The sequence below is a fragment of the Eschscholzia californica genome, unplaced genomic scaffold, assembly GCF_041429995.1.
Source record: "Eschscholzia californica isolate CP2 unplaced genomic scaffold, dmEscCali1.0.p SCAF_1, whole genome shotgun sequence".
NCBI lineage: Eukaryota > Viridiplantae > Streptophyta > Magnoliopsida > Ranunculales > Papaveraceae > Eschscholzia > Eschscholzia californica.
This window is the reverse complement of record NW_028238198.1, coordinates 16,284,308-16,298,589: the sequence shown is the minus strand read 5'-3', so window position 1 is coordinate 16,298,589 and position 14,282 is coordinate 16,284,308. Positions and strand designations below refer to the sequence as shown.

The 14,282-nt window shown below is 36.9% G+C and overlaps 1 pseudogene across 1 annotated transcript; it reads left to right on the top strand.

The window, feature by feature from the left end:
• Positions 1–2,733: 2,733 nt before the first annotated feature.
• On the top strand, positions 2,734–5,572 carry LOC147564565 (L-type lectin-domain containing receptor kinase IV.1 pseudogene; annotated as a pseudogene). The gene has a single exon (XR_015227629.1). The product of XR_015227629.1 is annotated as an L-type lectin-domain containing receptor kinase IV.1 pseudogene (transcript).
• The last annotated feature ends 8,710 nt before the right edge of the window (positions 5,573–14,282 follow it).

Sequence of the window (14,282 nt, the reverse complement as noted above, 5' to 3'; positions counted from 1 at the left end):
CAACAAAAAAAAGTATGATGTACCCGATCTATCATCTTCAATGATATTTATTAGCTTTGGAGGACACTTTGATAAGGAAATCTCTAGCAAAGATAGATCTGTCTGCCAGCTAGCTAGATAATCAGCTACCTTATTTGCCTCTACATAAGTATGTTCGATATTGAAGTATTCAAAAGACTCCTTGATTTGAGAAATGTTTCTCCATATTCTCCAACAGTGTCATAGAGGGTGAGCATTAGTAGAGTTGAAGTACGAAACTATCATCTTTGAGTCCGATCTCACCTGAATTCGTCGTTCATTCATCGAGCATGCTAGTCTCAACCCTGCTGGAATGCCTTGCAACTCATGCAGCGTGATGGTCATCGGAGTCACCATCCCCGCAATTGCAGCTCTAACAAATTCCAATTTGCATTTTTTGAATGTATACGAGTTATAATTAATAGAAAGAACAACATATATCAAGAGGTCTTCTTCAAATTGGTTACACTTGGAAACGTCAATTTTACCGTAAAACAAAGAACAAATGAGAAGTTAAAAAAAATTCTTACAATTTAAGATTTTTATTTCTAATTCCAACAGGTTAGTTGATAGTTCCAAAGTTGAACATGCTTTAACCCTAAAGGATGAAATACCTGAAAAGGGTTCAGGTCCTGATCCAGTTGTTTATAACTATTTGATGTTAGGTCATGTGAAAGTGGAAGATTCAGATGGGGTTTTAGGTTTAGGGTTTTTGGAGTTTACCCCCTTCAATAATTGATAATTGAGTTTACCCCCTCAACTTACTATTTTTATTAAAAACACTAAGATAATGTTTAATGTTGTGTGGAAAAAAAAAATGTCTATCACAAGTAATGATCAAATAATGTGATTTTAGTAATTGTAATACATTAGTATGTTAGATTTAGTCAAGAATATGATTCGTAAAGACTTATTTTGTCCTTACACTATTTAACTTGTGATTCATTTCCTTTATGACAAACATGACTCTAGTATTTTGTCTAAAACAGTAAGCTTAAGGAGGTAGACTCAATTATCAATTATTCAGGGGGGTAAACTCAATTACCAATTAGTATTGAGGTGGTAAATTCAAAAAACGCTTAAGTTTATATGGTGAGTTAAAGGAGAAATTAGGTTTTGTTTCTTATGGGATTGCTCATGGGAGTTTGATGAAGGCTTATTTTCAGAAAAGAATGGAGAAAGAAGCAATGGAATCTTATGATGAAGCGGTTAGCCGAAATTCTTGGGTTAAAATGGGTGATTTAGCTTATAATTCTGTTTTGGATGCTTTGAGCAAAAATAAAAAATTTGATGAAGCTATGAAATTGTTTGATAGGGTTATGGATGCACATAATCCTCCTAGAAAGATAACGGTAAATTTAAGAACTTTTAAGGTGTGCTCAAGGGAGATTAAAGCAAGCAATTGAAAATTTCATAAGGATGGGCGAGAAAAGATGCGAATCGGGGAAGCTTGATGAGGTACTTAAGTTGGTTGGTGTTATGTTGAATGATAGGACTGTGGGTTTCAGTTCAGAAATGACGGAATTTGTATTGGTTAAGTTAAAGAAGGAAAAAAAGGGAGGAAGAAGCAGGATGATTCAAGTTTGTATGCTTTGCAAATAACGGAATTGACGAGCATATTGATGTTGATCAATCAAATTACGATGAACCTGATCGAACTACCAATATGTTTGTTCCATTAGCTCAGAAATTTGATATTTTCAAGTTTTTCAAATTAGGTTATTTAGCAAACAAGAAACTAGAGTTTAGGATTTACGCCTTTCCCAATTTATGTTTATAGAGTCTCTAAAAACCATATAAAAGGGAGTCTATTATGTCATGTTTATCATTTTTCGAACATCAATAATAAAATTATCTTGTTCGCTATCAGTTATTTCAATTTATTTAGTTTAGTTTAATAATAGTTTTACTCGTAATTTAAATCTTCTCTTGCGTTTACATCATATACCAACATGATTATTGTTTATATCAGTTTCTATATTATAAACGGTATCTAGTTCCATAGCAAAAGCATGGTTTGTGGACTTCCCAAACGGTGGATGCATTAAAAATGCCAAGATAGAAGTAGTTTGGTAGTGATTCTGCCAGATCCCTATGGAGTGAAAGAACAAAGGCAATTCCTGTAAATTATTTTATTTAAATGTTTGATAAAATTTGTCTTATACTTTACTATTAAATAAAATATTTTGGTCAAATCATCACTATTTGTTATTGAGGTTTTTGGTCAAATACAACACTATTTAGGACAAGATCATATGTTTCTGTATTTAGATTAATGTTAAAAGATCTAGAGAAAATTCTAACAATTCCATGGCCACCAATATCAGGATACTTGGAGACAGTACCATTAGTGTTACTAGTAGTGGAGTTACCACCTGCTGCCCCGGCCGAACGGCAATACTCCTTGCTTGGTGTTGTTGGTCAATCTCAAGAGACCATTGGGTGTAATATCAGCTAGTCCCTCTCGACTCAAATTCGCTGCATCTCTGAATCCTTCGTACACGAAACCAGGATCATATAAAGAAGTTGATGTAGGAATGCTAAAAAGGAGAAAGAAGAGCAACAGTAATAGGAGATAAAACAGCATAGTTGTTGGCTTAATAAAACAAGCTAGGCAGCTTTCTCTATTCTGAATTATAATATTAACCCAGGATCATATAAAGATAACCTGACTTCTTATTTCAATCTCTAAATCACAAGGAAGTCTATGAATGATCTCATTGCGACTAGTGATCACCACACATATTTTTTTCCGCTTTAATTGATTATGTGTTAGATACTTAGATTAGCACAACATATTTGACTTTAATAGATTAGAAACTGAAGAAAACTCAGACTGGCCATTAAGCAGACATTAAACAATTCAAGGTCTTTTTCTACGAATATTTAAGGCTTATCGCAAAAGTCAGTGTTTTCTATTTTTCTCTGAAGTGTTTTGTCTGAATTGATCAACCTTGTGGTGTTATAGTCGCTAGTATCTTAATGTTTACATTAGTGTACCCAGTCAAGAGGCTGATTAAGGTGATCGTCCCCTTCTCTTTTAGTTAACTCTTTTTTTAGAGCTGCGAGAAATATAAGCTCACATAATGAGAAAGAGAGAGAGATTACAAATGAAGAATCCGACCATGATATCGTTACTATTCAAATTTGTATCTACCATGATATTTGTTCTAAATAAAAGTGTTGAAGGCTCATCAGAATATAATTTTGGCTTTGTCTATAATGGTTTCAGAGATGCAGCTAATCTGCATCTCGACGGAGTAGCTTATGTCGCACCCAATGGTCTATTAAGAATAACCAATGACGCCACAAGAGGAGGAGGTCGTTCCTTCTACTCCCGTCCGCTTAAATTCAAGATCAATAATTCATCATCGTCACTACCAGATCCAAATGGTAACACTACTGCTAGAACAACTACTCTTTCTTTTTCTACTACTTTTATTTTTGCCATAACCTCCAAGTATTACGATTTAGTTAGTCATGGGATAGCCTTTGTTCTTTCACCTTACAGAGAGGCTCAACCAGGACCTTTACCAAGCCAATATCTAGGCTTATTTAATGCATCAAACAATGGAGATCACTCAAACCATGTCGTTGCTGTGGAACTAGATACTAACTATAGCCCTGATGTAAATGACATAGACAACAACCATGTCGGAATCGATATCAATAGTGCCAATTCCGTTCAATCCTCTCCAGCCAAGTACTTTAGTAGCAAAGAAGGTGGTTTCAGGAACTTAACCCTTACAAGCGGACAACCAATGCAAGTTTGGGTAGAATATGATGGGGTGGAAAAGCAACTTAATGTAACAATAGCTCCAATTAACATACCTAAACCCGATATTCCACTCTTGTCTCTGTCCCAAGATCTTTCAACTATCATCTTAGATTCGATGTACGTAGGCTTCTCAACAACCGGAGCCATTTTAACGTCACATTATATATTAGGATGGAGCTTTAAGATGAATGGGAGAGGTCGAGACCTCTCACGACTTCCTAAGCTACCTAGAATAGGATCAAAGAAGAAACCAAAGGTTTTGGTGTATGTGTTACCTATATTTGTCCCAATTCTTGGTATAACAATGATCCTCATCATCTTTTTTATCATAAGAAGGAAGAGGAAGTTTGCCGATATTGTGGAAGATTGGGAGCTCAACTACGGTAGCCAGAGATTCAGATATCAAGATCTATACATTGCTACAGAGGGGTTTGGAGAGAAGGAGCTTCTTGGTGTCGGTGGCTTCGGCAGGGTCTACAGAGGTGTATTACCAACGTCTAACCTCGAAGTAGCCGTCAAAAGAGTTTCCCATGATTCTAGACAGGGCATAAGGGAATTTATAGCGGAGATTGTTAGTATTGGTGAACTTCGGCACAAAAACTTGGTACAACTATTAGGTTATTGCAGACGTAAAATAGAGTTACTTTTGGTCTACGATTACATGCCTAACGGAAGCCTGGACAAGTTCCTCTTTGGCTCTCAAATGAACTCATCAGTGACACTAAATTGGAGCCAAAGGTTTAAAATCATCAAAGATGTGGCCAGTGGATTACTTTATCTGCACGAAGGGTGGGAACAGGTTGTGATTCACAGAGACATCAAGGCTAGTAACATTTTATTAGATGGCCAAATGAACGCAAAATTGGGAGATTTTGGTCTAGCAAGATTGTACGATCGCGGAACCAATCCTCAGACAACCAATGTGGTTGGGACATTTGGTTTCATAGCACCAGAACTGACTAGAACTGGAAAGGCAACGACCAGCACCGATGTCTTTGCATTTGGACAATTCTTGCTTGAAGTTGCCTGTGGAAAGAAACCAGCAGAACTTTACCAATCTGAGACAGGAGAGGGTCTAGTTTTGTTGGATTGGGTGTTTTCTTGTTGGAGTAAAGGTGTGATTTTAGAGGCAAGTGATCCAAACTTGAGAGGTGAATATGTGGTTGAAGAAATGGAGTTGGTTTTGAAGCTAGGGTTAATCTGTTCTCATAGTGTTCCAGCAGCTAGGCCCACCATGAAACAAGTTGGGCAATACTTGGAAGGAGATTTGCCACTGCCACCGACAGAGCTGTTGGTAGTTAATATGAGCAATAGTATCAATCGGGCCATGCCACGTGGAGGAACTTTTCAGGAATTTGCTCTGTCATATCCTTCTTCTACAGACAATGCATTCACAGGATCGTCGTCATCGATTGCTGAGTCACTCCTCTCTGGTGGCAGTTGATTTCATAAATTGACTAGGAGCTAAATTTAAGTTTAGCCATTCAAGAGGATTTGAAGATAAGTTTAGAGATTCAGTTTCAACCCTTTGAGAGATGTTTGGGAGGTATAATTTTAGTCATTAAAGAGAGGGCATGTTATAAAAAAGATACACTCCTTATTATATAGATTTACAGATATACCAGGTGTTCCACTCTTGTCTCTATCTCAAGAGTCTAGGTTGATTCACCTAAAGATGTGTCTTTCGGTCGTTGGTACACAAGTCTTTTCATTTCCCTCCCGACAACAATGTGCAATTAGACTTGTTGGTATATATGATAATATGGTTTATATACAGTACTAAACAATTTATTGACCTAATTAGGAAGGAAATAACTACGACATTTCTCTAGTGGAGCTTATATGTGTTCCAATGGCAACGAACAACAATTTGTTTTCAAAACAGATTAACTTAAAAGACAAAGAAAGCTCACCAGCCTTAATCAAGTAACCCGATTATACTAAAGTTATTGACATCAACGTCAGTCAGAGAGGACTGACCCGGCAATGGATGACGATGATAAAGTGGATGTCTTATCTACATAACAAGGTTAGGATGGGCCAATATCTTCATAGTTTCCGCCTCGTCTCAAATATACAGATATACATATACTATTACTCATGTCGAACGCACACAACTGTATTTCTGGTAGTTGGAAATCTCGTTCCAAGTAGTGCACAACTTGTCTCATGGTGGTTCTAGCCTTTTCTAAATTATGACAAGAAAACAACCCCAGCTTCAGAACCAACTCCATCTCTTCTACCCACATATTCACCTCCCAATTAAAGGGTTAGTTGATAATTCCAAAGTTGAACATGCTTTAACCTTAAAGGATGAAATGCTTGAAAAGGGTTTAGGTCTTGATTCAGTTGTTTATAACTATTTGATGTTAGGTCTTGTGAAAAAGAAGATTCTGATGGGGTTTTAGGTTTATATGATGAGTTAAAGGAGAAATTAGTTTTGTTTGCGATGGGATTGCTCATGGGAGTTCGAAGGCTTATTTTCAAAAAGGAATGGAGAAAATTTGATAAAGCTATGAATTTACTTATCTTCTTCTATAGATACTTGTTTTGTAGAGAATAGTCTTGACGGATGCTTCTGGGTATTTTCATAAGATGCTAGAATCCGGGTTAAAACCAAATTTAGTTGTGTTTGAAAAGGTTATTGTTGAGTTGGTGAAATCAGGAAAAATTGATGAAGCTAAGGTGTTTTTCGATCAAATGCTGGAGAGATTGTCAATTAAAGTTAGTAATTATGAAGCTATGTTAACGATTCTATGTGAATCAGGGAAGCTTGATGAGGTACTTAAGTTGGTTGGTTGTAATAGTCAAGAGTGTATGAGTGGTGTAAAGAAGGTGACTAGGAGGTGTAAATGTAATTTTGGCTGTGTTGTGTTTAGGCTTAAGTAGAGTCGGCTACACTATATCATGACTCCACAACTGCCTAACCAACTCTAACAACTTTCCTAACAAACCCTAACAACCTCTATCTCCTATATAAGTTGTAATTCTTCATTTCATCAATACAAGCTTTCATTAGTTCGAATATGGTATCAGAGCTCTAGAAGCTCATACGAGCAAAATCGATCCTTCTCTCTCCACTCTCTTTTTCTTCTATTTTCTCTCTCTAGGTTTTCGATTACTGTCTTCATCTTCTTCTTCTTTCTTCTTTCTTCTGCAACTTTCTCTCACTACGAAACAAGCAAACTTAGCTTCAAATCATGGAAAATCCTAAAATCTGTTCTGTTCCAGTGAATTCAATGGCAAATGCGATACCTATCAAGCTTCAAGGAGACAACTACATCGCTTGGAAATCTCTATTCCTTCCTATACTTAAAAAGTATAAAGTTCTTGATATAATCGAAGGTACAAGAGCTTGTCCTTCTCAATTTGATGATGATGATGATCAATCAGTGAATCAGTCATATCTTGATTGAATCGAAGAGGATCAATCTCTTCTAATTTGGTTGAATTCAACACTTTCAGATTCTATTATTCCATATGTTGTTGGTATAAATTCTTCTCGAGATTTATGGCTAACTCTTGAAGAAAATTTTGCTGCGTCTTCTACCACTCATATTCTTCAATTACAAAACAAATTAAGAGATATAACGAAAGGAAATCAATCTGTTCAAGAATATTTAGGTCAAATAAAGAAGATTACTGATAGCTTAGCCGCAGCTGGTTCACCTTGTTCTAAAAATGAGGTTATTATCACCATGTTAAGAGGTCTTCCATCTGAATATGATGCCTTTTCTGCAGCAATCAGAGTTCGTCATCCTCTAGTAACCATTAATGAACTTCATAACCTCCTGGTTAGTGAAGAGATCACTGTTTCTGATAAGATTAAACAAACTTCTTCAATTGTTACTCAAGCATTTCTTGCTCCTTATCGAAATACCTCAAATAGGGGTAATTATGATAACAAAAGGTCTTATGGAAGAGGAGGTGGTCGTTCTTCATATCAATCATCTTCTACTCATCAATCTCGACCAATTCAATCAAATTCTAATTCAAATCAATACAAAAATCAGCCTAACTCAGGCAATTCAGTGCATTCTTTCTCAGATAGACCACCTACAAGATGTCAAATTTGTAACAAACTAGGTCACAGTGCCTATGAGTGTTACCATCGAATGATTTTCTCTATCCAAGGAAAGAATCCTCCTGGGAATCTATCAGCAATGCTTGCTTCTGCTAATATAAATGGGTTTAACCCTTGGTTTGCTGATACTGGGGCTTCTGAGCACATTACCCCTGATTTGTCTAATGTTGCTTCCACTTCATCATACAATGGCAATGCCACAGTGAACACTGCTAGTGGTCAAGGTATGCATATCTCTCACATTGGTAATTCTTCATTTCAAGTCAATAAGCACAATTTCAATTTAAAAGGTATACTTCATGTTCCACAAGAATCACACAATTTACTTTCCATTTATAAATTCACAAAGGATAACAATGTTTCTGTCACTTTTGACCCTACTAAATTTCTTGTAAAGGATCTTCATTCACAGAAGATGCTCTTCCAAGGACCAGTTGAGGATGGTCTCTACCCAATCCCTATCAAAATTTCACAATCTCCTGCTGTCTCAGCACTTCACACTACTGCTGCTTCTTCTACTTTGTGGCAAAAGAGACTTGGCCACCCATCCTTCCAGTCTATGCAAAGAATAAAACACATTTTACCTTTTTCTGATGCTTGTAATAAACCTATGTTCTGTGGTGATTGTCAATTAGGAAGAAGTACTGAGCTTCCTTTTTCTATGTCAAACACTTCTTCTTCTAGAGCTATTCAATTACTACACATGGATGTATGGGGTCCTACTAATGAACATTATATTTTTGGTTTCAAATATTATGTCAATGTGATTGATGATTGGAGTAAGTTTTGTTGGGTTTTTCCTCTTACTACCAAGTCTGAGTTTAGACATGTTTTTCTTCAATTCAAGGCAAGAATTGAAAACCATTTTAAATGTACTATTGATACTATTAGAACAGACAATGGTGGTGAGTTTCTTCATGGTGAATTACAATTTTTGTTAGCATCCCATGGCATCCTTCATCAAACCTCCTGTCCTCATACACCAGAACAAAATGGTGTTGCTAAGGTTAAACACAGACACCTTATTGATATTACAAGAACTCTCCTTATTCAGGCTTCTCTTCCATCTTCTTTTTGGTGTGAAGCTCTTCTTACTGCCAACTACCTAATAAACAGACTCCCTACCAGGTCTATTTCCTTTCTAAGTCCTCTAGAGAAACTATATGGTGTTACTCCTGATTACTCTACACTTAGAAATTTTGGTTGTGCCTGCTACCCATGGCTAAAACCTTATGCTCCTCATAAGTTGGCTCCAAGGAGTGCTCAATGTGTCTTCTTGGGGTATTGTCCAACTCAAAAAGGTTATAAGTGCTGGGATCCTAAAACTAATAGGATGTATACTTCTAGACATGTTGTTTTTGATGAATCCCATTACCCTATGGCCAACTCTGCTCCATCCACCTCTAAGTCCAATGACTCCTCTATCAATACTATTCCCTTACCCCCAATTCCTATTTTTACACATTCTTCTCCTGTTTCTTCAGCTCAGCCATCACAAACACCTATTACCCAAACACCTATTACCCAAACATCTATTCCTCATCTCTTAGAACCTATTTCTCCAACTCAACCATTACCCACATCTAATATCACAACTCCTAATCTCACAGAACCTACTTCATCTGCTTCACCCTCACCTATTATTCCTTCTCCACCTACTGAGTCAACTCTCAATGCTCATCCTATGGTTACCAGATCAAAATCTGGTATATTCAAACCCAAAATTCTTCAAGCTAGCAAACATCCTATTCCTCTAGCATTATTATCAACTTCCTTACCAGCTACACCTACTTGTTTTACACAAGCCAATAAGGTCCCTCATTAGAAAGAGGTTATGCAAACTGAGTTTAATGCTCTCCAAAAAGCTGGTACATGGACTCTTGTTCCTCCAAATGATTCTCAAAATTTGGTAGGTTGTAAGTGGGTTTTCAAGATAAAACAACACTCAGATGGGTCTATTGAGAGATATAAGGCTAGACTTGTAGCCAAGGGTTTTCATCAAAAGGAAGGTATTGATTTCTCTGAGACATTTAGCCCAGTAGCTAAACCTACAACAATTAGAGTGATTCTTTCTCTAGCAGTTCAAAATGATTGGCCAATTAGACAGTTAGATGTTAGTAATGCTTTCCTGCATGGTAATATCAAAGAAGATGTCTATATGGTTCAACCATCTGGATTTCAAGACCCTATTCATCCTTCTTATGTATGCAAACTTCACAAGTCCTTGTATGGTCTTAAACAGGCTCCTAAAGCCTGGTATGAAGCTCTAATGGATGCTTTATTGGGTCTTGGTTTCACTACATCTCAATCAGACTCTTCTTTGCTTGTCAGCTTTTCTCAAGGTATAATCACCATTGTTCTCATTTATGTTGATGATATACTTGTCACTGGCTCATCTCCTGCTGCTTGTAGAACTCTAATTGATCAACTTGGTACTTCATTTTCCATGAAAGATCTTGGAGATTTATATTACTTTCTGGGGTTAGAAGTTAAGAGAAATGCTTCAACTTTAAGTCTTACTCAGACCAAATACACTTTGGACTTGTTGAAGAAAAGTGATATATTAGGTGCTAAACCATGTAATTCTCCTGCTGCTGTTGGTTCTAGACTTACTTCTAATGATAGTCTGATGAGTCATGAAAATGTCTCATCTGAGTCTCATAACTCGGGCTAGTTAGTCCAATTCGAGCCTTTACTCTGATAACTTGCTTGTTTCTCTTTCCAGGTGTCTTTTACGGAGTTCAGTGTGAAAAACGGATAGAAACGGGAGAAAAACACGTGCTAGGGGTATTTTGGTCATTTCTTGATTATGGTAATTTTGGTTAACGATGCTCGGTTGAAAAGTAGAGTGCAAGACAAACTCGCAAGTGAAAACGAAAGTGGAATCGGAGTCAGGGAGAGAGAGTTAGCCCAAGTCAAAGTCTGGGTCAAATCAGTTGACCAATCTGTTAGAGGACATGTGGCGCCCATCTAGCAGGATGATATGGTGTAATCTGACGGCAATGGTGAATATTCGGGATACTATTGGGCATTGCGGGTCAAACTCGGGAATTTTCTAGGGACATGATTCGGTACCTGCTAGCACCCAAACTTCGTTGCCCCACGTGTATATCTAACGGACAAGGAGATGAGCAGCCAAGATCGGACGGTGATGTAATCTTTCTCGGTTGCTCCGTGACGTAGGGAATCAGCCCTTATTGACAGCTTTAAACCGATTGGTAATTCCTTCCCCAAATTAGTAGGATCCCATCCTTTATCTCTTTCTATCTTTATCTCTTCTCTACCCTCTCGTCATTCACAGTAGAAAGAGAGAGAGATGAACCGAGAGGAGTAGAGGAAGATAGAAAGAAATCAAGAGCAGACTTCTAGAAAAGAAAACTAACCAAAGAGATTTTCTTTAACAAAAAATTGATAAAGAAGGAAAGAAGGATTAGATGGAGATATATTTTATAAAGATGGAAAGATTTCCAATATATTAGTGAGAGAGAAATAAGTTTCTCTTATAAACCGAGAGGATGAGATAGGAAGAGATTTATACAATATCTCTTAACAAAATGGAAGGTGATATTTTCTTAAAGCTGGAGACCAAGAGAAGAGAGAGTGGCTGTTTCTTTTAGAGAGAGAAGAAGATTAGATTTCGAGTGATAAAAACAGAGAAGAGGGATTCGGCTATGATTTTAGGAGGTGAAGTTTGGTAAGGAAATATATTCTAAAGAAGGTAATTCGAATTTGGTTTCCTCTCTATATAGAACAGAGAAGAACAGAGGCAGGGATTATCTCATCTTTGGGGGGGATCACCATTGTCCATTGTTGGCTCTTAATCAAAATTTTCTACATCTTCTCTGGAGCTTTAATGGTGTGATTTTTAGATGAGAGAGAGAGAGAGAGAACATTTCAATTTGGATAGGAATAAAAGAAAGAAAACAGAGACTTCTTAAAACAAAGCAAATCATCTTCTCTGTCTTCTTCTTCTGTATTTTCTTTTTGTGAGAGAGAGAAACAAAACAGAATAGAGAGAGAGAGTAGAAACAGAGAGAGAGAGATTTGTAGATTAAGAGAGAATTATTTTCTAAATCTTCTTCTAATATAATCTTTTCTTTGAGTTGTTAATGTTAACTTGTTATTATTCGTCTTTTGGATTGAAATTAACCAAAACAGTAAAGAGATTAGAAGAAGAACAAAACAGTAGAGGGAGAGAGAGAGAGGAAATTTCTCTGTTGGAGAAGAAGACCCTGTTTGGCTCAAATTTCTCACTGGAAAATAATTTTCCATCGTTGCTGGAAAATCATTTTCTCCAGGGAAGTGTTTGGTTGCAACAAGGAAAATTCAGCGAGAAAAGTTTAGTTCTTTCTTTCCTCTCTTATTACTTCATACTTGTTAGTTTTATCTCGTTCATCATGAGTAACTAATCTCCCAATCTAGGAATTTCGATGAAGTTTTGACATATGATTTTGATAATTTTTTCATGGCTTAATATCTTAAATGCTTTAATCGTTATAATATTAAATTCGTAGACTTGGTATAGGAAGATTTCTTCATTAGCTATGCTTTTGATTTGATGGTTCATGTTTAGGTTAAGTCCTTTAATGAGTCATGCTTAAAGATTGATAGTTAATAGTTGGACTTTGGTATTTCAAAACTTCGAGTTTAGACTTTAGTTTTATTCGGCTTTAACTAGAATATTTTCCGAGGTTTGGTACATTCGGTTACCAAAACTTGAGTGATAAAAAGATATGCATGATTAGATTATCATTGACAAATGTTAAGATGGATTCTAGAATTCTAGGTTGTCTACCCCATTTGAGTTCATTTTTATTTATTATTGTTTCAGTATTTGATTTTATTTTATCACCAAAACCAAAACCATTTTCAAAACCGTCTTACTTCCAAGTCTTAGAATAGGTTTCACTTAGTCTCTGAGGAACGAACCGGTCTTACCGGAATTATTACTTGACGCCCGTATACTTGCGGGTGGTGACCTATTTAGAGTAACCTTTTAGGCCCATCAAGTTTTTGGCGCCGCTGCCGGGGACTATGTTTTAAATTTGTTCTAATCTTGGAAAGTTTTTATTTTTGGTAAGTTTTTATTTTTGGCCACTTTGACTTGCTTCTCTATTTTTTTTGTGTGTAGGGCATTAAGGAGCGAAAGAGAAGGCGCAAACAAAGAGGAGGGGTCGAAAAGAAGAAATTTACATTTATTTTTTTATTTTATTTTATTTTTGGTGAGAGAGAGACTTTAGACTTTCTAGTTTTTATTTTTGGATTAAAGTTTTGACCCTAAATTAGAGGGCTTATAAATTGTAACCGAAAAACCAAAACGAAGCCTCGGGTTCGAACACTCGCGGGGAGAGTGGCCCGGGTCGTCTGCAAAGGTCGTCGCCCGTCTTGAACGGGAGGTAACTTTCTCTAATCACCCACGAATCCCCTGTTAGTGGGTACTTTTTATAAGATCTTAGTAGTGCTTCCTCGGTTTTCGTGTTTAAAAAAAATAAAAATAAAAATAAAAATAAAAAATAAAAATAAAAATAAAAATGGACCAATAAAAAGGAATCGAGTGTAGTTTTTGCAAGTGTCAATTCCCATCTTGTGATCGTGCCTGATCATCATGACGCGTTTTTCTAATGGTTGGACGTACCCTGTTGATGATGATGACCTTGATCTAAAGGGACCCGTCATCAACCGAACTGATATAACCTTAAGAGAATACCAACAGTTGCGTAAAGACTGGCTTAACCAACGTGGTACGACTCTAAGAGATTGTCAACGACTTAACGAGGGTAATAGGCTAGTTGAGCCTAACCGAACTGGTATGACCCTAGGAGAGTACCAACAGATGTGTAGAGACGAGCCTAACCGACCGGGTATGACATTTCAGGATTATAAACGAATGTCTAGAAACAGTCCGATTAGTGAGTGGAGTAGACCATATGAGCCTGATCGATCTCATATGACATTAGGAGATTATCAGCAAATGTGTAGAGATGGTCCGATTAGCGATGGATATGGTCCGACGCCAAATATATATGAGAGACCTTATTGTCCACACTATTCTGAGACCAATGACTTTAGAGACAGGTATGATCCTAATATGTACGGAGGAAGTTATTATCAAGAGTCTACGTTTAATTACACTAGCGAACCTTATTATGAGGAGACTCTTGAAGATAGATCTCGATCAGAGTCCGAGAGTCGTCTTATTGAGATTATGTCACAATTTGCGACTCAAATGCAGCAGGATACTGAGTCCTTGGCTCAACAGATGAAAATGTTTAAGTCACAGTTATTCGCCGACGAGGAAGAGGGTTCACCACCCCAAACTCAGGAAGGTACTAGGTACGATGACGAGGTTAATACGTCTAACCCTAGTACTAAGTTAAATGTCGATGAATTTACTGATAATAC